The 26,424-nt window shown below is 39.4% G+C and overlaps 1 long non-coding RNA gene across 1 annotated transcript; it reads left to right on the top strand.

Annotated features, from left to right (window-relative positions):
• Positions 1 to 17,496: 17,496 nt before the first annotated feature.
• LOC148576905 (uncharacterized) lies at positions 17,497 to 17,988 on the top strand. Its single transcript, XR_015902653.1, has 3 exons — positions 17,497 to 17,562; positions 17,650 to 17,742; positions 17,943 to 17,988. It is a non-coding gene; the product is annotated as an uncharacterized LOC148576905 (long non-coding RNA).
• Positions 17,989 to 26,424: the final 8,436 nt, after the last annotated feature.

Raw genomic sequence — 26,424 nt, 5'->3', positions numbered from 1 at the left:
AGAGATCTTATCGTTGATCCTGCTAAGAATCTGGATAAGGCTGCTAATCTCCCGTTGAGTTGTTGTACCTCTCTGACACAAGTTGGGCTCTTCATGTTGAGTATAGCCTGGCATTTGTCTGGATTTGCTTCAATTCCTCTTTGTGTGAGCATGAAACCTAAGAATTTGCCTGCTTCTACTACAAAGGTGTATTTTATGGGATTGAGTCGCATGTCATGCTTCCTTATAGTGTCGAACACTTGGGCCAGGTTGGACAATAATGTCTCTTCGCTTTGTGTCTTTATTAACATGTCGTCCACATAGACTTCCATGATTTTTCTGATATGATCTGAAAAGACTTTATTCATTAGCCTTTGATAAGTAGCTCCCGCATTCTTGAGACCGAAAGGCATCACAATGTAGCAGTAATTTGCTTTTGGCGTCAAAAACGAGGTCTTTTCTTGATATGGTGGATACATGGGAATTTGGTTGTATCCAGAATATGCATCCATAAATGAGAGGTATCTATATCCGGAGGAAGCATCTACCAGAGCGTCAATACTTGGGAGTGGGTAAGGATCTTTTGGGCAGGCTTTGTTGAGGTCGGTGTAGTCGGTGCACATTCGCCACTTCCCATTTGATTTTTTCACCAAGATGACGTTAGCTAGCCATAGTAGGTACTTGACTTCTCTTATGAATCCTGCCTCCAGTAGTGCTTGTACTTGTTCTTCCATAGCTTGGGATCGTTCTGGCCCAAGTTTTCTTCGTCTCTGCTGTACCGGCCGAGATCCTGGATAAACCGCCAACTTGTGACACATTAGCTTGGGGTCTATGCCTGGCATGTCTGCGGCTTTCCATGCGAAGAGATTGACATTATCTCGTAAGTACTGTACTAGTAATTCTTTTGTGTTTCCTTTCAGGATCGTGCCAATATTAGTTGTTTTGTCCGAGGTATCTCCGATCTGAACTTTCTCTACTTCACCTTCGGGCTGTGGACGAAGTTCTTCTCGTCTCTGAACTCCACCAAGCTCAATTGTATGAAACTTTTCTCCTCTGCCTCTGAGGTTTAGACTTTTGTTATAACAGTAGCGTGCCATCCTTTGATCTGCTTTTATCGTAGCTATCCCTTCTGTAGTTGGGAATTTCATGCATAGATGTGGAGTTGAGACTATTGCGCCGAGTTGATTTAGTGTTGTCTGACCTATTAAGACATTGTAGGCTGAACTCACGTCGACCACAATGTAGTCTATCTTGAGTGTTCTGGATTGGTTCCCTTTTCCGAAGGTTGTATGTAGTGACACGTATCCCAGTGGTTGTACTGGGGTATCGCCCAGTCCGAACAGGCTGTTCGGGTATGCTTTAAGCTCCTTTTCTTCTAAGCTGAGCTTGTCGAAGGCAGTTTTGAATAAGATGTCGGCAGAGCTCCCTTGGTCTATTAACGTACGGTGGAGATTGGCGTTCACCAGTATGATGGTGATGACCATGGGATTGTCGTGTCCTGAGATTACACCGGATGCATCTTCTTTGGTGAATGTGATTGCAGGGATGTCGGGTACTTCCTCCTTCCCTTCGACATGATATACTTCTTTGAGATATCTTTTGCGGGATGATTTGGAGATTCCTCCTCCTGCAAATCCTCCGTGTATCATATGGACATGTCTTTTTGGCGTACGAGGTGATCGCTCAGTTCGTCCGACATCTTCATCCCTTTGTCTTTTTCTTTGCTCATTATCTCGGGTGGCCAGATACCAATTTAGTTTTCCTTCTCTCACTAATTTTTCTATGATGTTTTTTAAGTCGAAGCATTCGTTGGTGGAATGTCCTCGGACCCGATGATATTCACAGTATTCGTTCCGATTTCCTCCTCCTCTTTTGCCTTTGAGTGGTCGGGCTGGGGGTATCTTTTCTGTGTTACAGACTTCTTTGTAAATATCCACAAGGGACACCCGAAGAGGGTGTAATTATGATACTTTTTGATTTTTCCCCCGTTCGATCTTCCTTCTTCTTGGATTCTTTATCTTTATCTCGGTAGGTGAAACCGGATTTCGAGGCTTCTCCGAGTCGGGAATTTTCTTCCATGTTGATGTACTTCTCTGCCCGCTCTTGCACCTCATCCAGAAATGTGGGGTATTTCTTTGATATAGATTGGCTGAAAGGTCCCTCTCGTAGGCCGTTGATGAGGCCCATGACGGCAGCCTCTGTTGGCAAGCTTTGTATATCTAGGCATGTTTTGTTGAATCTTTCCACGTAGTTGCGAAGACTTTTCCGATCTCCTTGCTTGATTCCTAGTAGACTGGGGGCGTGCTTGGCCTTGTCTTTTTGGATGGAGAATCTGGCCAGGAATTTTTTGGCTAGGTCGTCAAAGCTTGAGATGGACTTAGGAGGTAAATTGTTGAACCATCTAATTGCTGTCTTCGTGAGAGTCGTTGGAAAAGCCTTGCAGCGGACAGCGTCTGACGTTGGGATTTTATGGTGGTAAAGAATTTCATAAAAATAGTCGCGTTGTAGATATAGTCTCTAAACCAACAGAAATCCCTTCGTACAAACGTTTTGGTTGTCACAAGTAACGAACCCCTAAATAAATTGATAACCGAAGTATTCAAACCTCGGGTCGTCTTCTCAAGGAACTGCAAGGAAGTATGTTCTTATTATTGGTTATGGAGATTGTAAATTGGGGTTTTGAGAATGAGGAGGGAATGATTTAATTAGCAAATAAAGTAAATGAAGAACAAGTAATTTAAATGGCAAGTAAAATAAATAAATGACTGAAAATAAACTTTTGGCAAGGTATGAGAAATTAGAGGTCCTATCCTAGCTATCCTTATCAATGATGATGAGAATCGAATCTTAATTCCACTTTGTTAACCTTTACCAAGATAAAGGAACGTCAAGGGATTAATTGGTTTGATCTTCGAATCCTATTTATTTCCTAAGAAAAGATTAGGATTATTGAAGTTCAATTCAATTAACAAAGATAACAATTATCATTCATGTTTGAGTTTGATAACTCCTGAGTTACTGATTTCTTAACCAAGACCAAAAAGGAGAAAAGTAAATCTACTGGAATAAAAATGTCTTCAGATGGGAATAACAATAATGTAAATAAGAGAAAGCAATATTAAACTGAAATACCTCAAATAACATTAATTCAAAAGAGTAATCTGTAACATGAATGTAGCATAAGCCAAATAGGCAACATAACTAATATAAGCATTAAAGTATCTCAAAGTAAGAGATAAATATAAAGTAAAAGAACATTGAACCTGGGATCGAGAGTCACTCCTAAAACTAAGAGAAATCCTAAATCCTAATCCTAAGAGAGAGGAGAGAATCTCCCTCTCTAAACTGAATCTAAATCATGAAAACTAAACTAAAGTGGTTTCTCCCTAAATGGATGCATTCCCCCACTTCATAACCTCTGGTCTATGCCTTCTGGACTTGGATTTGGGCCAAAAAGGGCTTCAGAATTTGCTGGGAGCATTTTCTGCAATTTCTGGTGCGTGGCCTCTGTCACGCGTCCGCGTGGGTCACGTGGTCGCGTCATTCGGAGTTTTCCTTGTCACGCGGTCGCGTCAGTCATGCGGCCGCGTCATATGTGTTCTGCTTAAGGCGCGTGGTCCCGTCGCCCATGCGATCGCGTGGATGCCAGTTCCTTCAAAAACTCCGTTTTATGCTTTCTTTCCATTTTTGTATGTTTCCTTTCCATCCTTTAAGTCATTCCTGCCTTAGAAGATCTGAAACTACTCAACACACTAATCACGGCATCGAATGGAATTAAAGGTAATTAAAATAATTAATTTTAAAGCCTAGGAAACATGTTTTTCACATACATCACATAATAAGGAAGGAAAAGTAAAACCATGCAATTAATATGAATAAGTGGGTGAAGGATTGAATAAATCACTCAGATTAAGCACAAAATATATCATAAAATATGGGTTTATCAGTGTCGGTGAAAGAACTGAGGATTGATGGTTTAGAAGTTATGATAAATACTCGTTGTAAGTATAGTTACTAAACCAAGCAATCAACCTTTCTTACAAAAGTTCTGGTTGTCACAAGTAACAAACCCCTTTTTAAAATTGATAACCGAGTATTTACACCTCGGGTCGTCTTCTCAAGGAATTGCAGGGATGTATGTTCTTATTATTGGTTGAGTCTTGTAAATTGAGGGTTTTGAAAGTAAGGAAACAGTATGTTGAATGATAATAAGAATAAAATAAATAACTATAAAATAGACTCTTGGCAATCTTTGAAAACTGGAAGTCCTATCCTGGTTATCCTTATCAATTGTAATGAGAATTAGATTTTTCTCCCACTTTGTTAACCTCTAACTATGAAGGTAAGTTAAGTGGATGAATTAATTCTGATTCCTCAAGTCCTAGTCTTTCCTTGGGAAAAGTTAGAGTTATTGGAACCCGAATTAATTATGGAAGAATTCCAATTTTCAATCAACCATGAGTTTGATAACTCAAGCGTCTCCAATGACTCAACCAAAGCCAAAAAGGGAAAAATCTAAATTATTTATATAAATAAAAGAAAGCAATCATAATTCTGAAATACCTCAAATTATATTAAATAAAGAAATCAATTCTAACATGGAGTTCATAAGCCAATTAGGCAACATAACTAATACAAGCATTAAAGCATCTGAAAGTAAAAGAGAAATATAAAATAAAAGGAATATTGAACTTGTGACTGAAGATGAGTTGAACTAAACTAATAGAAATCCTAAAATCCTAAATCCTAAGAGAGAGGAGAGAACCTCTCTCTCTAAAAACTACATCTAAAACTAAAAATTATGAATTATGAAAGCATGATTATGAATGGATGCATTCCCCCACTTTATAGCCTCTAATCTGTGTGTTCTGGGCTGAAAAATGGGTCAAAAACAGCCCAGAAATCACTCCCAGTGGTTTCTGTTACGTTCAGGTCGCGGGAAAGTGACGCGGAGGCGTCGTCCACGCGTTCGCGCGGATTGCAATTCGCAGATACGACGCGGGCGCGTCATTCACGCGTTCGCGTCGCCTAACGTCGGGGCAGCTATAGAAAATTGTATATCAAATCGAAGCCCTGAACGTTAGCTTTCCAATGCAACTGGAACCGTATCATTTGGATCTTTGTAGCTCAAGTTATGACTGTTTGAGTGCAGAGAGGTCAGGCTGGACAGCTTTAGCAGTTCCTTCAGTTTCTTGTATTCCTTCCACTTTTGCATGCTTCCTTTCCATCCTCTAAGCTATTCCTTCCCTGTAATCTCTGAAAACACTTAACACACATATCAAGGCATCTAATGGTGATAAGAGAGGATTAATATTAGCAATATAAAGGCCAAAGAAGCTTGTTTTCAATCATAGCACAAAATCAGGAAGGAAAACATAAAGCATGCGATTAGTATGAATAAATGGGTAAAGAGTTGATAAAAACCACTCAATTAAGCATAAGATAAACCATAAAATAGTGGTTTATCAACCTTCCCACACTTAAACATTAGTATGTCCTCATGCTAAGCTCAAGAGAAGCTATAAAAGAAGTGAAGAGGAATGGTAGAATGTATGAAATGCAACCTATCTTATATCAATGCAACTACATGCAAAATGTTTCTACCTACTTGGTTAAAAGTAAATAAATCTTCCAAGAGCAAATATGAATTGGATTTCACTAATTCAATTCATGAAAATGAAGTACAAATAGACTTGCAAGAAGAAAATAGCTCATGAAAGCAGGGAACAAGGGACTGAGCATCGAACCCTCACTGGTAGTGTATACACTCTAATCACTCAAGTGTTTAAGGTTCGATTCTCTCAATTCTCTACTAACCTTGCTTTCTAAGGCTTGCTCTTCATCTAACAATCAACATAAATTAATGCACAGATACACATCTCAAGAGGTCTTTTAAGGGTTGTAATGGGGTTAGGGTCAAGGTAGGATTGTATTTGGCCAAGTAGACTAAAATCTGAATCCTTAATTAACTTAAACTTTCCACCTAACTTAGACAATCCATGTAATCATAATACACCATCTAACTATCCATTAACCATGTTTTCCACATATTCATGCATTCTAATTTCAAGTACAGTACATATGCATTGCTTTCACTACTTACTTTGGGGCATTTTGTCCCCTTTTTACTTAATTGCTCTTTTTTTTTTCACTTCTTTATATATATATATATATATATATATATATATATATATATATTTTTTTTTTTTTCTTTTATTTTTCTCAATGCATATGATTAAATTATTGGATGCATGAATCATGTCCTAAGCATTTCTTTCACATTTTCAGAAAATTCTAACATACTCAATTCTCAAACCAAATGTTTCCAAATTCAACTTTTTCCATACTTAATTCATGAGCACTCTCACTAGTCTAAGCTAACTAAGGATTCAAATTAAGGACATTATTGTTTTCCGCTTAGAGTTAATGATGTGCTAAAGTAAAGAACAAAGGGGTATAATAGGCTCAACATTGGTTTGCAAAGAATAATGAAAGGGTAAGGCTATATGGGTATGTAAACTCAGTAAAACAAAGGCCTCAATCATGTAAGTGTATGCATACATCAAACCATGGAAATATAGAATTAAGCAAGACAAAGATCACAATTTTAGAGAGAAAAACACACACCAAAAATAAAATATTGGTTGGTAAAATGCAACCAATTCACATAGGCTCAAAAATCTCACAGGTTTTGTTTGTTCGAGCTCTAAATCATGTTCCAGTATAATATTTCTTCAAACAAGTGTAACATTAAATTTTTATTCAAATTAGTGAAATACTCTAAAAAGTTTCTTGAAAAAGAAAATATTACTTCAACCAAGTGGTAAAATATGCACAAAATCAAATAAATATGCAATCAAACATGCAAATGCAATAACTAACAAGGAAAATAAACCATTGGTGTTGAGATAGAAGAGTAACTAACCCATGGAGATCGATATCGACCTCCCCACACTTAAAGATTGCACCGTCCTCGGTGCATGCTGAGATGTACAAGTGGACGGGGGTTGTGGTTCCTCAGCTGGGGCTCTTTTTTTTCCTTTTCTTGCCGGTAGTTTGGGAGTAGCTTTCTCTTTACCCTTCTTGGTGGCCATCCTAAAAAGGGAAAAAGAAAGTAACTTTTAAAGCTAAGGGTTAGAGCAAGGAAGAGAGCGGGAAAGGTGGTAATCAATGCACAATAAAGAAGAATAACGTTAACACATGGTCATGACTACATGTGAAAAGTTCATCAATGGAAATATAGCAAGTGCATGTAATGACAATTAAATGCAAGATGTTTATTGGCATGCTGGCAAAGGCATGAGTAGCATAGATCAAGCATTCAATGTCCAAGTTAGATTACCAAGTCTTTCAAACTAACAACATGTTTGTAATAATAATTATATTTAATAATATAATATAAAAAGGGTTTTGTGAAAAGCAAGCATTTAGAGTGGTAGATAGAAAGAAATCGAAAAATAGTGCACAATGCCATACGGGCTTTTTCACAAACACATAGCAAGCATGGTAAATAAGCTATTGAAAGTATTAAATTGAGCATGCAAGCAACCCTTTAAAAAGTAATATATAATTGTCAAACAATTCCTTTAATAATCCACAGGTAAAGTAAATATATTTCCAACACCAATGAAAATGATGCAATGAATGAAGGTATGCAAATAAATTAAATAAAATAGAATGGAATAGAAAGAAAATAAGAAAGGAAGAAGAAAGAAATAAGAAAAGATAAAAAAATAAGGATTTGGAAAATAAAAATATAAGATATTTTGGCAGAGTTAGATGAGCTATGCGGCGCGAGCGACGCGGACGTGGGGCACGCGGTCGCGCGACTTGCGCTTATTCGGATTGACGCGGTCGCGTCGGTCACGCGGTCGCGTGACTCGTTTATTCTACTGGCGCGAGGGCAGCCTCGCACTCGCACAACTCTCTGTTCGAAATCTTATTTTGCCAAATTTCGGGTGACGCGATTGCCTGGGTCATGCGATCGCGTGAGTGGCCAATATTAGGATATGACGCGGTCGCGTCATAGGGCTTGTGCGTTTAGCACCAGTCCATCACCACTCCAGCACAACTTTCGGTCAAGCATCCATTTCACGTCGATATTCAGGTCACGCGGTCGCGTGGGTGACGCGGTCGCATGGGAGGCCAATGTTCCCACCTGACGCGGACGCGTCAGCGACGCTGCCGCATCGCGTGCGTGCTTTTTTTTTTGATGCAGTATGCAGAGTACAAAATGATATGGATGTTTTGAGTAAATCCAGGTTCAATGAAATAAAATAAAATAAAACTCAAAAACAAACAAAACAGACTAGAATTAAAACTGAAAAAGGGACGATCATACCATGGTGGGTTGTCTCCCACCTAGCACTTTTAGTTAAAGTCCTTAAGTTGGACATTTGATGAGCTCCCTGTTATGGTGGCTTGTGCTTGAACTCATCCAGGAATCTCCACCAATGTTTGTACTTCCAGTAGCCTCTGGGATCCCAAACTAGGCGCAGAAAGCCTTCAAGCAGGTTAAAGCAAGTGACAAGGCCCCAAGAGTGTTGATTGCCAGAATGAATTTCGGGGACCCAAATCTTGCTTTTGCACCCGTCTTCTAGCTGATTATCATGATTCCATCCGGGTGGTTCAGTCTTAGAATTCTCACTGAAGCGTCCAAACAACTTCCCAGACCCATTCAGTTGAGCTTTACACCAACCGTTGCGTTTAAACTTAAAACCCCTAACCATAATGAACCTTGCAGGACAATTCTTACCACTGACCATCTTCCTCTTACTCTTTATGCCACAAAGAGCTCTAAGTTGACCATCCGTCTCCAGTAGCCCATATTCAAGTGGAATTAGAAAGCTAAGGGATATGAATTTTACCCACTTGAATGTTGTGAAGGATGATGGCAACTTAGGGGGAGGGGTCTTCAATAACTTCGGCAAGGTAATTTCAAGCTCCACTCCCTTGTGCTCTTTGACAGCTTCCACCTCTTTGCAAACTTCTTTAATTTCAACCTCTTCCTCTTGGTAGCTTTCTTCCAATTCAATCTCTTCTTCATTACTTACCAAGGGCATGGGAGGTTGTGCTTCTTCTTCTTGAATCTCCATCTCTTGATCAACCTCTTCCAAGTCCTTAACCATGACATGCCTTGGAGGTTGTACACCCTCCTCAACATCAAATGCAACAGTCTTGGAAGGAGGCTCTATGTCTTGACTTTCCCATGGAGGTACAACATCTCTTAAGTCTACAACCACTTCTTCCTTTTTAATAATTGCTGCTTTGTCCAGTTGTTTAAGTATAAAATCGTACTCATCCTCGATGATTTTCTTTCCATGACAACTCCTTTCAACTACTCTTTCATCTTTAAGGGTCTCTCCTACCTTTACCCGTAGGGCCTCCTCTAGCTCTTTATGAAGTATGGATTCGCGAAGATGATTCCTTCTTTCCTGTTAAATATCAATAGCATAATTGGGATCATCTTGCTCTTGGATTGATGGATGTGGGTGCTCTTCCATGGAGGGTGGTGATGGGGTGAAAAGATCATTATGTGGTTGAAAAGGAAGTGCACTAGAGCTTGAGGGTTGAATATTAGAGTTAGAGGGTTGGTTCATGCAGGATATAAGATTTTGGAGTGTAGAGGTGAGACCAATGATGTTAGAGATGAGTGTATTGTTGTCCAATGGAGGTTAGGGTAGATCTATGTATGGCTCATTCGGTTCATGGGGTGGTTGGTATGGTGGATATGGGTTAGGGTCATATGGAGGTAAATGGTGTAAAGAGGCTTGTGAGTTTGGTGGTTCAAAGGTATGTTGGGGAGGTGGTTCATAAGCACAGGGTGGGGCTTGTTGGTAATTACAAGGGGGTCCACCATATCTATCAGCTTGGTATGCATTGTAGAGTGGTCCTTGCCCATGATATCTTGGAGGGTGTTGTTGCCTAAAGGGTTGATCAGATCCTCTTGGCTCCATCCATCTTTGATTACTTAGACCTTGATACATATTCCTGTTATAGCTTCCACTCCTTTCAACAGATTTAGAACCAAACTCAATGCGAGAGGGGTGAGAATTCATAGTAGCTAATAAAAATTAAAAACGAAAATAAAAATAAATTTAAATTAAAAGGTTATTTAAATTTTGAATTTGAAAATTAAATTTTGAAATTTGAAATTTGAAATTATGAAATTTAAATTTTGAAATTTGAATTTTAAATTTTTGAAATTTGAATTTTGAAATTTGAAAATTTTTAAATTTTAATTTTCAAATTTTGAAATTTAAATTTTGAAAAAAATCAACAATATAAGATAAAGCTTTGAAAAAGATTTAAATTTTGAAAAAGTTTGATTTTTAAAATTTTAAATTTGAATTTTGAAAATTGGAATTTGAAATTTTGAAATTTGAGTTTTAAATTTTGAATTTTTGAATTTAATGAGGAAAGAGAAAAACAATAAAATGACACCAAACTTAAAATTTTTAGATCAAAACGAAGAAAACAACTAAAAACAACTTGAAGGTCAAGATGAACACGAAGAAAAAATTTTTGAAAAATTTTTTAATAATTAAATAAAAACCAATAACCTCTTAATTTATGAAAAAGAAAAAATAAAAAAAAAATAAAAACAAATAAACAAGCACAAAGAAAATATTTACAATAACCAATAATAAGGCACACGTTTGCAATTCCCCGACAACGGTGCCATTTTGAAAGAACTGAGGATTGATGGTTTAGAAGTTATGATAAATACTCGTTGTAAGTATAGTTACTAAACCAAGCAATCAACCTTTCTTACAAAAGTTCTGGTTGTCACAAGTAACAAACCCCTTTTTAAAATTGATAACCGAGTATTTAAACCTCGGGTCGTCTTCTCAAGGAATTGCAGGGAGGTATGTTCTTATTATTGGTTATGAGTCTTGTAAATTGGGGGTTTTGAAAGTAAGGAAGCAGTACGTTGAATGATAATAAGAATAAAATAAATAACTATAAAATAGACTCTTGGCAAGGTATGAAAACTGAAAGTCCTATCCTGGTTATCCTTATCAATTGTAATGAGAATTGGATTTTTCTCCCACTTTGTTAACCTCTAACTATGAAGGTAAGTTAAGTGGATGAATTAATTCTGATTCCTCAAGTCCTAGTCTTTCCTTGGGAAAAGTTAGAGTTATTGGAACCCGAATTAATTCTGGAAGAATTTCAATTTTCAATCAACCAAAGCCAAAAAGGGAAAAATCTAAATTATTTATATAAATAAAAGAAAGAAATCATAATTCTGAAATACCTCAAATTATATTAAATAAAGAAATCAATTCTAACATGGAGTTCATAAGCCAATTAGGCAACATAACTAATACAAGCATTAAAGCATCTTAAAGTAAAAGAGAAATATAAAATAAAAGGAATATTGAACCTGTGACTGAAGATGAGTTGAACTAAACTAATAGAAATCCTAAAATCCTAAATCCTAAGAGAGAGGAGAGAACCTCTCTCTCTAAAAACTACATCTAAAACTAAAAATTATGAATTATGAAAGCATGATTATGAATGGATGCATTCCCCCACTTTATAGCCTCTAATCTGTGTATTCTGGGCTGAAAACTGGGTCAAAAACAGCCCAGAAATCACTCCCAGTGGTTTCTGTTACGTTCAGGTCGCGGGAAAGTGACGCGGAGGCGTCGTCCACGCGTTCGCGCGGATTGCAATTCGCAGATAAGACGTGGGCTCGTCATTCACGCGTTCGCATCGCCTAACATCGGGGCAGCTATGGCAAATTATATATCAAATCGAAGCCCTGGACGTTAGCTTTCCAACGCAACTAGAACTGCATCATTTGGACATCTATAGCTCAAGGTATGACTGTTTGAGTGTTGAGAGGTCAGGCTGGACAGCTTTAGCAGTTCCTTCAGTTTCTTGTATTCCTTCCACTTTTGCATGCTTTCTTTCCATCCTCTAAGCCATTCCTGCCCTGTAATCTTTGAAAACACTTAACACACATATCAAGGCATCTAATGGTGATAAGAGAGGATTAATATTAGCAATATAAAGGCCAAAGAAGCATGTTTTCAATCATAGCATAAAATTAGGAAGGAAAACATAAAGCATGCGATTAGTATGAATAAATGAGTAAAGAGTTGATAAAAACCACTCAATTAAGCATAAGATAAACCATAAAATAGTGGTTTATCAGTCGGTGAGGTACATTCTGCTTCTGAAGTTGCTGAGGTGATGGTTGGGATCTGTAGTGCCATCATACAAAGTCATATCCGGGAGTTTGAAGTCCTTAGGAATTTTGGTTTTCATGATTTCCCTAGTGAATGAATCTTGATCTCTGCGTGAATTGTCCTCAGGGGTGGTCTGGATAGCCTTTGCTTGGAGATCGGCTTTGAGTTGTAGGATTTTATCTTCTAAGTCTCGACGTCGCCTTACCTCTCTTTGTAGATCCTTGCCAACCTCTCGTTGATGCTGTCTTTCTTTTTCGAGTTGCTTTAAACGATCTTGAAGCGCTTCTATTACTCCTGGATTTGATGAGTTTTTCTCTCCGTTAGATTCCGGAGTATCTTTTGGTGTAGTGCCCGCATTTTTATGCGGTGTTCTATCCTCTAGATCTGAATCATGGTCATTGTCATGGTCGTCCGCCATGGTGGTGGGATGACTTCCAGGTTCCCCGGCAACGGCGCCAATTTTCCAAGGGTTACCTGAAATTGGAGGTCGATCTCGGATGAAATCTTCTGTACTGGTCGGTGTCGACATGTCCGGCTGGTGAGTGGCAGCCGGAGCTGTTGTGTTCGACTTGTTGGCTGGCTGCACTGCTGATCCTTGGTCACCGGAGGGTGGGGGGTACCTGCAAGAGACTCCGATGCTTAAGTTAGCACGGGTATTAAGCAGGTTTATTGTAGAATTAGAGTATGAGTTATACCTGGGTGCTCCAGTGTATTTATAGTAGTGTGGGCTGACCTTTCTGATAAGATAAGTTAGTTATCTTATCTTATCTTATCTTATTTTAAGTGAAGTCAGCTTATCTTCAAGGGAACCGCCTTTATCTCTATAGGCTTGGGTTGCCTTTGGATTTGGGTTGTGTTCCTCTATTTGGGCCCTTTATTGGGCTTTCCTGTCGATTTGGCCAACCTCTTTTAGAAGAGGTTGGGTAGCCTGACCTGAAAAGGTCGGTCGCTTTGTCACCAATCATCCTAGGTTGGATAGCTCGACCTAGTGTATGAACAGAAAGCAATTTGAGTGGACTTCAGAATGTGAGCAAGCATTCTAAGAATTCAAAGCCTTTCTGGGACAACCCCCACACTTACCCGACCTATAGTTGGAGAAGAGCTTGTTCTCTACCTGACAGTGACAAGCCGGGTTATAACTTCAGCCCTGATCCAAGAAAATAAAAGGAGGCAGCAACCTATCTACTTTGTTAGCAAAGCTTTACAAGGAGCAGAACTGAACTATCAAAAGATAGAAAAGTTTGCATATACCTTTATCCTCACCTCTCGAAGGCTCCGACTTTATTTCCAGGCTTACACCATAAAGGTCCGCACTAATCAACCCATGAAATACATTCTACAAAAGACGGATCTAGAAGGACGGATGTTGTAATAAGCTATGGAGCTATCCGAGTTCGACCTAAAATAGGAGCCCGAACAGCCATCAAATCTTAATATCTCACCAACTTCATTGCTGAATATACAGAAGATCAAGGAAGCCCAACAATATGAAGCCTATATGTAGATGGGTCAACTAATAAAGCCGGCAGTGGGGCTAGAGTTATCCTAGAAAGCGAACAAGGAACTCAGATAGAACTCTCATTAAGGTTCGGGTTTCCTACTTCTAAAAACCAAGCAGAATATGAGGTCTTACTCGCTGGTTTGAAGCTGGTTAAAGAAGTAGGGGCAGAAAGGCTGATAGTATTTAGTGAGTCTCAAGTGGTAACTTCACAGATTAACGGTATCTATCAAGCTAAAGACCCTAACATGAAAAAATACTTAGATGAGGCACGAGAACAACTAGCATAGTTCTCAGAAGGTGAAGTCCGACATAAAACTCGGGAATCTAATGCCCGAGCTGATGCCCTCTCCAAATTGGCTAGCACCAAGCTAGGGGGCAACAATAGAAGCCTTATCTAGGAGACTCTACATGCACCATCAATATTAAAGGGACACGACATTTCGGAAGTAATGGTAATATCTAATCAAAATTTAGGATGGATGACCCCTATAGTCAACTATCTCAAATTTGATGTCCTCCTCAAGAATGAAAAGGATGCCCGAAGGCTCATAAGGGATGCACAAAATTATACATTGATCCACAATGTCCTATATAAAAGAGGAATGTCTATACCTCTCTTGAAGTGCGTTCCGACCTCCAACACAAAGGAGGTCCTAGAGGAAGTACACAGTGGCATATATGAAAATTACATGGGAGCCTGATCACTAGCAAAGAAGGTAATTTGGGCCGGCTTCTTCTGGCCAACGTTACAAAGAGAAGCCGCCGAGTTTGTTAAAAGGTGCCCACCTTGTCAGAAGCATGCCAACTTCCATGTGGCACCTCCCAAAGAACTTATTAGTGTACCTCACCATGGTCATTTACAATGTGGGGACTCGATCTCCTCGAGCCATTTTCCCAAGCTCTAGGACAAGTCAAATACCTCATAGTAGGGATTGACTACTTTACTAAATGGATCGAGACAGAACCAATAGCAACTATCACTGCCCAAAGAAGTCAGAAATTCCACTACAAGAACATTGATGAGCGGATATTTTATACCTTTTTTAGTACCATTTTCTTAGTGTTTTCAGTTACATTTTATCAAGTTTTAGTGCAAAATCCACCTTTTGGATGCTACTTTGAGTTTTTGTGTTTTTTATTATGATTTCAGGTGATTTTTGGGTGAAATCGGAAAGTTTTGGCAAAAGTCTGCTTCAGAGGCAAAGAAAGGATAGCAGATGTTGTCAAATCCTGACCTCCGTATATTCCAACGAGCATATATTGAGCTACAAAGCTCCAATTGACGCGCTCTCAACAGCGTTGAAACACTAACTTCCAGGGCTTTCCAGCATATAATGGTCTATACTTTTCTTTGGAAATGACTACCCAAAACGGGTGTTGAACGCCCAACTTACCCTCTTTATGGCATTCAACACCCAAGAAGGATCAAGGCCAGCGTTGAATTCCCAAAACTGGCGTTCAACACCACCAAGGGAGCACAAGGCAGCGTGGATATCCCCTAGTGGGCATTCAATGCCCACTCATCCAAGTTGGATGCCAAACTTAACCCAAACACTCACCAAGTGGGCCCAGAAGTGGATTTTCGCACTCTTTAGCTTAGTATATCTTATTTTTGTAATTTCTAATTATTATTAATATCTTTTTAGGTCTAGTTATTAGTATAAATAGAAGGAAGATCAACCTTGTTGAGGATCTTCAAACCTATCATACATTTTTTTCTCTGCTTTTCTATAAATTATGAGCAGCTAAATCTCCTGAGTTATGGATAGGAGCTTTGCTCATTCCTATGGATTAATATAATTACTTTTCTACTTTAATACATGTTTGAGTCCATTCTATAATGTATTGTCGTTCTTCATCTTTATGAATCTGGGGTGGAACGAGAGTATGACCCCTTATTCTACATGAGCTCCTGCGAAGCCTTAGTCGGATAGTATTGAGCTACAGCTTGAGAATACATCACAGGTTCCAAGAGAGTATCTAGGCTAATTGGGATACGTGACATGAAATCTTGTTAGCCATGGGTAATTGAGGTCTCTGTGGCGTTAAGGCTAGAATATAGAGCACCATTCTCCGATCTTGAAGATCTGACCTTGTCTGTGGCGTTCTGAGTAGGATCACCAGAGATTGAATTGCGTGAGTGACGTTGAGATTTGCTCAATGGTCTAGATTTTCTTCTTATAGAAAAGAATTACTTCGTTGTAAGCATAGCTCCAAACCAACAAACAATTCTCACATCAAAAATTTTGGTTATCACAAAGAACAAACCCCAAATAAGAATTAACCAAAGTATTTAGACTCCGGGTCGTCTCACGAGGAATTGCAATGAAGTGTATTCCTATTGGCTATGAAGGAACAAGGGGGTTTGATTTATAAGGGGCAGAAAATAAACGGCAAGAAAAGTAAATCAAGCAAGCAATTAAAGAAAGAAAAATAAAGAAAAACAATTAATAAAGAGAGATATTCATGCCAAGAATTGAGATCATAGGCTTTCCATCCTAGTCACTAATAATAATAATTAACAAGAATTTATCTTATTACGTCATCTCCAATGATGGAAGGAGATATAGGTTATCTTCCATGAGAGAAAGTCTAACAAGACTAGTTAATCTCAATCCAAATGTCCTAATCAACTCACTAATTGGATTAGCAAGAGATTAGAGTCAATGGAAATGATATTAACTAAAAACTCTAGATCACCAACATAGGTTGGATTTTCATGACTCAAGATTGCCTAATTACTCTTTTCCAAGCCAAGAATACTCAAAGTCTACTCTAGAGCCCAACCAAGCATTTTGTCAAACACTTGGTGGGTAATAAAGGAAAGCATGGTAAATATGCAAGAATAATAAAATCTAACAACTACCAATTGCAAGAAAAGTAAGATCACAACCCAAATCAACACTAAAAGAACATCAAATATTAAATTACATTAAAAGGGATCCAAATCGAACAAGAACATCCATGAGTGCATGAACATAAAAGAAGCATAAAAGTAAAATTAACACTACAAACCATGGTTCTGAAAACCGAACCGAACCGGCCGGTTTAATCAGAAAAACTGGGAACCGGTCACCTAGCCGGTCCGGGTAAGGTCAGAAACCGCCTGGCAAAAAACCGGTGAGAAAACCGGTCGAACCGGTGATTAACCGGTGAACCAGGAGAACCGTTCAGTTTTTTAGCGATTTTTGGTTTGAAAATTAAACTACTAAACGGCGTTGTTTTGAAGGTTAAAAAAAAAAAAGAAACGCTAAACGCAACGAAGCCCTAATCCTAATCTCAGTCTCACACTCTCACCCAGAACTCCAGAAGGCAGAAGAGAAAGCACCCACGGGCCACGATCGAGCAGCCCCTCTTCGTCGTCGCATAGCCACCACCATCGCCACTGCATTCCACCGCCATCGCCACCGCATCCCACAGCCACAGCAGCGACGGCGTTGACCACCGCAACCACCACGGCGTCCTGTTTCGTCGCCGATCGCACCTCCTGTTTCGTCGTCGCCGAGCTCCCCTCCTCGTTGGTCGTCGTCGAGCTTGCCTCCTCTTTCGTCGTCGCCGAGCTCGCCTCCTCTTTTGTCGCCGTTACTCGCCGCTGGTAAGTAATACTCTGTTATTCACTTATTCGGTTATTCCTCTTCTCTGCCTTCTGATTTTATGTGCTTGATTTTCTGATTTATTTGTTTGCGATTTTGATTTGCTTGTTTGCTGCCTCATGATTTTGAAGAATTATTTATTTGTTCATGGTTTTTGATTTTCTGATTTATGTGTTTGCGATTTTAATTTGCTTGTTATCTGTTCATGAGTTCTGAGTTTGCTGGATTTCCTGTGTGGCTAAAGTATGTTCCTGGAATAAGCTTTAGAACAGACAATGAACCTTTCAAGGTGTGTCACATAATTGAGCTCAACATCTTCTTTTCTGTTTTTTTTTTCTGATGAATTGAATTTTTCAATTGAGAATTTGATTTGCAGAGGGCAATGCAAGGATTTACTGAGAAGATTGTTGGAATGATGAAGAGTGAGGGTCTGTTTGAATCCCAAGGTGTCCCTATCATACTATCTCCGGTATACTTTCTTCTTTTTGTATTTTATTCTGCAATTGATTGTCATTAATTGTTAGAGTAGTAGCTGTTATGAGAGAATTTTTCATGTCCAGCACTAATAAAATAATAAAGTGGTAGTAGAGTAGCTGTAACTTTTGATTCACATTCACTCAAGAGTAGATCTGGGAATAATAATGAAGCATGTGCAAAATGTTGGTCCAGATTGAGAATGAGTATGGGGCCCAGAGCAAGTTACTTGGAGAAGCTGGCCGAAACTATATTAAGTAGGTTGCTAAAATGGCGATTCAGATGGGAACAGGAGTCCCATGGGTCATGTGCAAGGAAGAGGAGGATGCACCAGATCCAGTGGTGAGTTTTTTTACTTTTTCTTAGTAGCAGCCTAACTTGATAATTAGTTAATTACATTTGTAGCTATTTTTATCAGTTAAATCTGTAACTTCGAAGGTGATCAACATAAATAAAATCTTCAATGATATACGAAACGTCGAAATGTCAGATAATTATGATTTTTGATGAGTTGCACCTTTGATTAGTTGAAAACTTGCTAGTAATTGTTTCTTTTGAATGTAGAACATTATGGGTTTGTCATTATGTGTGTTTTTTTTGTTTAGTTATAAACTTTGATGTTTGAAGTTGTTTGTGAACCTCTAATATTAAGTTATGGATAATTTATTATGTGAAATTTTAAATTTTATTAAATTAGAAATTATTGAATTTATTTATTTAAAATTATTGTTAGGTATTTTTAATAATTTTATTTAATATTTAATTAATCGGTTGAATCTCGGTCGAACCAGTGAACCATTGAACCAGTAACCTCATTGCTTTATTGACCGGTCTGGTTCTCGCAACCTTGCTACAAACCATGAGAATGAATGAGTAGAAGCAAGAAATCATAAAGGAAACAAGATGAAAACATGTAATTGAACCTAGATCTAAGATGGAAATAACCTAAGAAATCCTAATTCTAGAGAGAAGAGGGAGCTTCTCTCTCTAGAAACTAACCTACATGATGCTAACACTTCAAACAATTGCTCCCCCTTTGCTTGGACTTCAATTCTACATGAAATACACTCATAAACAAGTTGGATTTGGGCTTGGACAGCTCAGTAATCGCCCCCAGCATTTTGCCTTTAAGTGGGTTACGTGTTAGTATCGGCGCGTGCGCGTCGATTGGCTGTTTCTTCATCCGCGCAGACGCGGCAAACACGCGTGCGCGTCTCTATGCAAAATCACTTCTGTGCGTGCGCGCCTTGTACGTGTGCGCGTCTATCGATGCATTTCCACTTCTTGTTTCCTCATGCATTCTCCACTTTGTGTGCTTTTCTCCTCATTTCTTCTATCCAATACTTGTCTTATGAACCTGGAATCACTCAACAAATACATCAAGGCATCGAATAGAATTAAAGTGAGTGAAAATCACCAATTTAAGGGCCTAAAAAGCATGTTTTTACACTTAAGCACAATTCAAGGGAGAATTACAAAACCATGCTATTTCATTGAATAAATGTGGAAAAAGGTGATAAAATCCCCTAAAATAAGCACAAGATAAACCATGAAATCAGGGTTTATCAAATGTCCCCACACTTAAACTAAGCATGTCCTCATGCTAAAATCAAGAAAGAAGCAAAGGGTATCAACATTTATTCAATTCAAACTAACTAAATGCAATCTATCTATATGCAACCTATTTACATGAATGCAGAGGCTTAGTCAAAATAAATCAATTTCCAAGAATACACATGCAAGCACAAGGGCTAAGGCATTAGCAATCAAAACAAACCACAACTGGATTGAATCATTGAAAGATTTTACAAACTTGCAAGAAAAGATGATCATGGGTGGAAACATGAAATTGAGCGATCAAACCCTCGCCGGATGTGTATCTGCTCTAGGCACTCAGGTGTATGGGGTTGATTCACTCAATTCTCCTCAATCATGCTTTTCAAGATTTATTTTTCATCTAACAATCAATAATTACTTTATGCATTCATACAAATATCATGAGGACTTTCCCATAGGTTGTAATGGGGCTAGGGTCAAGGTAGTGTGCATATGGTCAAGTGAGTTTGAGATTTGGATCTTTGATTAACTTAAACTTCCCACCTAACCTATGACAACTTATACAATTCTAAATAACCTAGCTATCCACTCTTCACTTTTCTACACACTCATGCATTCTCTTTTTGATCACCACACATATGCATTGAATTTATTGAACTTTAAACTTTGGGATATTTTGTTCCCTTTTTATTGCAATTCTTTTTCTTCTTTTTTTTCTCTCTTTTTTTTCTTTTTTTTACTAAAATATATACTTGAGCATTAATGCATATGGTTTACACATGATTAATATATGAGTGTGTACCCAATTCTCAAGATTTTCATACAACTACAAAGCATGCTTTTATCTCTACCCAATGTACCCAACTTTTCCAAAATCTAATGATGAACACTTTCACTAGCCTAAGCTAATCAAAGATCCAAACAATGGACATTTATTATTTTTCACTTAGGCTTGTAATGTGCTACAATTAAGAACAAATGGGTTAAGCATAGGCTCAGAATTGGCTAACAATGGAAGATAAAAGGTTGGCTATTTAGGTAAGTGAGCTATTTGAATAATGGCCTCAATCATATAAATGCATGTATACACAAAATAATGGACATAAAAACTCAAACAAATCAAAGATTATAATCATAGGAAGAGAATAATGCACACAAGAATAAAAATAAGTGGTCATATGATGTAACCACACAATTAGGCTCAAAACTCACATGCTTGTGTTCTTTGCTCAAAATATGATCCACAAAGTGTATAATTCAAGCAAGTTCTAAAAATTTTTTTTCAACCAATTGGAGTGGGGCCCTGTTCATACCCTGGGTCGAGCTATCCGACCCGGGATGTTTAGCGACAAGGCGACCGACCTCTTCAGGTCCGACTATCCGACCTCTTCTCAAAGAGCTCGGCCAAATTACCAAGAAAACCCAAATAAAGGGCTCGAACAGAGGAACACGACCCAAATCCAAAGACAGTCCAAGCCTATAGAGATAAGGGCGGTTCCCTTGAAGATAAGATGACCTCACCCAAAGATAAGATAAGATAAAGATAACTAACTTATCTTATCTAAAAAGGTCACTCCACACCATTATAAATACACTGGAGCACCCAGGCATAACTCATACTCTGATTCTACTAAAAACCTGTTTAATACCCTTGCTAACTTAAGCATCGGAGTCCCTTGCAGGTACTCCCACCCTCCGGTGACTAAGGATCAGCAGCATAGCCAGTCCAACAAGTCAGACATAACCGCTCCGGCCGCCACTAATCAGCCGGACACATCATCTCCGACCAGTACAGAAGATCTCATCCGAGATCGACTTACAGTTTTAGATAAACCTCAGAACATTGGCGCCGTTGCCGGGGAACTTGGAAGTCATCCCATCACCATGGCGGACGACCAGGACAATGACCATGATTCAGATCTAGAGGATAGAACACCGCACAAAAACGCGGACACTACACCAAAGGATACTCCTCAAATTAACAACGAAAAGAATTCTCCAAACGCAGGAGCCATGGAGGCGCTTCAAGACCGTTTAAAACAACTTGAAAAAGAAGCCCTACACCAACGAGAGGCTGAGAAAAACCTACAAAGGGAAATAAGATGACACCGGGAATTGGAGGACAAACTCCTAAAACACGAAGCCGATCTCAAGGCCAAAGCTAATTGATCCTCTCATGAGGATGGCTCCCGCAAGGACCAAGATCCATTTACCAAGGAGATCATGAAGACCAAAATCCCAAAAGACTTTAAAATCCCAGATATGACTTTGTACGATGGCACTACAGATCCCGACCATCATCTCAGTAATTTCAGAAGTAGAATGTACCTCACCAATGCCTCAGATGCAGTTCACTGCAAAGCCTTTCCAACTACTTTAACAAAGACAGCAATTAGATGGTTCGACAATCTACCTCCTAGGTCCATCTCAAGATTCGACGACTTAGCCAAGAAGTTTCTGGCCAGATTCTCCATCCAGAAAGATAAGGCTAAACACGCCTCATAAACCCATATTTTATGATATATTTTATGCTTAATCTGAGTGATTTATTCAATCCTTCACCCACTTATTCATATTAATTGCATGGTTTTACTTTCCCTTCCTTATTATGTGATGTATGTGAAAAACATGTTTCCTATGCTTTAAAATTAATTATTTTGATTACCCTTTATTTCCATTCGATGCCGTGATTCGTGTGTTGAGTAGTTTCAGATCTTCTAAGGCAGGAATGACTTAAAGGATGGAAAGGAAACATACAAAAATGGAAGAAAAGTACAAAACAGAGTTTTTGAAGAAACTGGCAGCCACCGATCGCATGGGCGACGTGGCCGCATGCCAGCGCGAAAAGGCATTGACGCGGCCGCATGACTGACGCGACCGCACGCCTCGAGCGAAACACATATGACACAGTCGCATGACTGATGCGACCGCATGACAAGGAAAACTCCGAATGACGTGACCGCGTGACCCACGCGGACGCGTGACAGAGGCCACGCACCAGAAATTGCAGAAAACACTCATAGCGAATTCTGAAGCCCTTTTTGGCCCAAATCCAAGTCCAGAAGACATAGACCATAGGTTATGAAGTGGGGGAATGCATCCATTCAAGGAGAGTCTCCACTTTAGTTAGTTTTCATGATTTAGATTTAGTTTAGAGAGAGGTTCTCTCCTCTCTCTCCCCTCTTTAGGATTAGGATTTAGAATTAGGATTTTATTCGCTTTCAGGATTATCTCTTTAGCAGGTTCAATATTCCCTTTTATTTACTTTTGTAATTTAATTTATGATTTCTTCCATGTTACAGATTACTCTTTTGAATTAATGTTATTTGAGGTATTTTAGTTTAATATTGCTTTATTTTATTTATGTTGCTATTATTCCCATCTGAAGACATTTTTATTCTAGTAGATTTACTTTTCTCTCTTTTGGTCTTGGTTAAGAAATCAGTAACTCAGGAGTTATCAAACTCAAACATGATTGATAATTGTTATCTTTGTTAATTAAATTGAACTTCAATAATCCCAATCTTTTCTTAGGAAATAAATAGGATCCGAAGATCAAACCAATTAATCCCTTGACCTTCCTTTGCCTTAGTAAAGGTTAACAAAGTGGAATTAAGACCCAATCTAATTTCTCATACCTTGCCAAAAGTTTATTTACAGTCATCTATTTATTTTACTTGCCATTTAAATTACTTATTCTTCATTTACTTTAGTTGCTAATTAAACCATTCGCTCCTCATTCTCAAGACCCCAATTTACAATCTCCATAAACAATAATAAGAACATACTTCCCTGCAGTTCCTTGAGAAGACGACCTGAGGTTTGAATACTTTGGTTATCAATTTATTTAGGGATTTGTTATTTGTGACAACCAAAACGTTTGTAAGAAAGGTTGATTGCATGGTTTAGTAACTATACTTACAACGAGAGTTTACTATGACCTCTATACCATCAATCTTCCAGTTCTTCAAAATGGCGCCGTTGCCGCGGAACTGCAATCGTGTGCCTTATTATTGGTTATTGTAAATATTTTTCTTTTACTTGTTTATTTGTCTTTATCTTCCCCTTTTTATTTCTATTAGCTACTATGAATTCTCACCCCTTTCGCTTTGAGTTTGGTTCTAATGTTATTGAAAGGAATGGAAGTTATAACAGGAACATGCATCAAGGTCAGAACAATCAAAGATGGATGGAGCCAAGAGGATCTGATCAACCCTTTAGGCAACAACACCCTCCAAGATATCATGGACAAATACCATTCTACAATGCATACCAAGCCAATAGACATGGTGGACAACCTTGTAATTACCCACAAGCCCCACCATGTGCTTATAGACCATTCTCTCAACATAACTTCGAACCACCACACTCACAAGCTTTTACCATTCACCACCGTATGATCCTCATCTACCCCGATTCCAGTCCAATTACTCGCAAACATCACCACTCCCCCATGTACCATATCCAAATCTATCACCCCGAGAATCAGAGGTTCGCCTCAAGGAAACAGTAGATCAACTTCAAATAGCCCTTCATCAACTGGAGCAAGCAGTAAGTCTATTATCTTCTAGACATTCGAACATTCAAGGACCTCCCACAGCCCCATGTGGACAATCTAACGAAGAGCGTAGCATGAAGGAGATACTAGAAACTTCAGTGGACAAGACATAGCATGGCTTCGTCCTGGAACAAGTAGAGGAAGCTGTCATTATTAAAGAAGAAGAGTTGGTTGAAGACTTAGGAGACGCTGAACATCCATGGGAATCCAGAGTTGTGGAAAATTCTGTCAAGGACGTTACAATTGATGCTAAGGAGGACAGTGCCCAACCCCCACGTAATGAACTTGCATCCGTAAGTGAATTCTCTGAGATCGAAGAATCTTCACCAAGTGAATACGAAGGTGATACGGAGGTAGATTTCTCTCAACCTCCAGTCTATGACTTAAGTGATGAGGAAGACATAGATGGCTTTGATCAGGACATGGATACATTTGAAGAATCTTTCAAAGAAGTGGAGAAATTCACAGAAGAGCACAAGGGAGTAGAACTCACAGAACCACTGGAACCATCTATCCCAAGGCCATTACCACCCAATACAAGTTTCAAGTGGGTACAATCCTTAACCTTTAACTGTGTTTTTCCACTTGAATATGGTTTGCTTGAAAGAGATGGCCAGCTTAGATCTCTCTGCGTCTTTAAGAGTAAAAGGGAAATGGCTCGTACTTAGAGCTGGTGCACAAGGTTCAATAAGGTTCCACGCTTCGACTCAAAGTGTGCGGATTGGCATCATGATCTATCAAATGGATCTCGAAAAACGTTTGGTTATTCTAGTGAGAATCTAATTTCTAAACCGCCCGGATGGAAAAATATCGATCAAGACGAAGGTGGATTTAAAAGCCAAGTTTGGGATCCTGGAATCTATTCTGACACTCATTACCCCGGGAGCCTAAGAATCTATTTGAAGCTGCTCAGAAGCTTTACATGCCTAGTTTGGGACCCCGGAGGCTATTGGCATTCCAAGCGTTGGTGGAGATTTCTGGATGAATTTAAGCACAAGCCACCATAACAGGAAGCTCATCCAATGTCCAACTTAAGGACTTTAACTAAAAGTGCTAGGTGGGAGACAGCCTACCATGGTATGATCGTTCTTTTTTTCAATTTTAATTTTATTCTGTTTTGTTTATTTTTGAGTTTTATTTTATTTTACTTCATTGAACCTGGAATCATGCATAACATTCATCTTAGCATTGCATTCTGCATTTTGGACAAAAAAAAAAGGGTGTGCGACGCGACCGTATCATTCATGCGATCGCGTCAAGTTGCGAAAAATACTTCCCACACGACCGCGTCATTCACGCGGCCGCGTGGTCTGGAGATAGGCGTAAATATCCAACGTCCAGAAAGTTAGGCTGGAATCGTGCGGCCATTGTGCGTTTTGCACAAAACACCCACGCGATCGCGTCCTTGACGCGATCGCGTCACTTGCACAACATCAATCCCACGCGACAGCGTGAGCGACGCGATCGCGTCGCATGGATTACACAACATCCCAAAAGGAGACAGAGAGTTGCGCTGAAACGACATTGGATTCGTGCGTTTAGCACAATTTCCAACGACGCGATCGCATGCCCCAGGCGATCGCGTCATTCACTCTTTAGCTATTCCATGCGATCGCGCCACTCACGCGATCGCGTCGACACCCATTTCACTCTAGCCACGCGACCGCGTGCCCCATGCGATCGCGTGGATTCAAATTTATAACCCCCAGTCACGCGAACCCTACCATTTGCGCCCCCCAAACCCCTCTCCTCCCTCTCTTCTTCTCCGATCACACCACCACCCAGCCACCATCACCGAACGACCGCCACCCCGCCGACCACCCAGACCCCGCCGCCACCCACCCCCTTCCTTTCCCCCCCTCTTTCTTCTTCTTCCTTCTTCTTCCTTCCTCACCGCCCCTGCCCTCCTCCGCGATCACCACCACCATGCCGCCGTCACCGCCCAGCGCCACCCATGCCCCCCTTCCTTCCCCTAACCCCCTACACCCATTACCCTTACCTTTCCCTCCCTGCCCCCGAACAGCAGCCACTGCCGCCGCACCACCCTCCTCCGCCACACCAGACACCACCGCCACCATCCCCAGCCACCTCTCTGCCCCACTATCCTTAATTCGCCTACCAGGTTCTGATGAATGCCACCCTTCTCTCCATTCATAGTTAATTCATATTTTTCTATTTATGTTCATATTTAGGCTAGTTAGATATGCATGTTGTAGTGAATTTTAGGTTGTTAGGTAGCCTAGGATGTGGTTAGTGGATTTAGACCTGTTTAATTGCACTGTTCGTGTTTCTTGTTTTATCAATTTGCAATTCTGCTGTTGCTGTGAAGTTTAGTAATGTTCATATGCTGCTCTTCAAGTTCATGTTGCTATGCTCTTTCTTATTCATACTATTTAATTGCATCTTTACTTTTGATTCATATGAACTATTCTGTTGCTGTTTATTTTCCGGGACAATCCAATTTCAGCCGGAATGCTGCCCAAATTTTTGTAAACTGTTTTTGACTTTCATTCATGTTTTGGTTTTGGCTATTTAAACTCTGCTTTACTTCGCTTTTACCAA

Source organism: Arachis ipaensis, chromosome B1 (genome assembly GCF_059453495.1).
Source record: "Arachis ipaensis isolate K30076 ecotype BB chromosome B1, ASM5945349v1, whole genome shotgun sequence".
NCBI lineage: Eukaryota > Viridiplantae > Streptophyta > Magnoliopsida > Fabales > Fabaceae > Arachis > Arachis ipaensis.
This window is presented reverse-complemented; position numbering and strand designations above follow the sequence as displayed.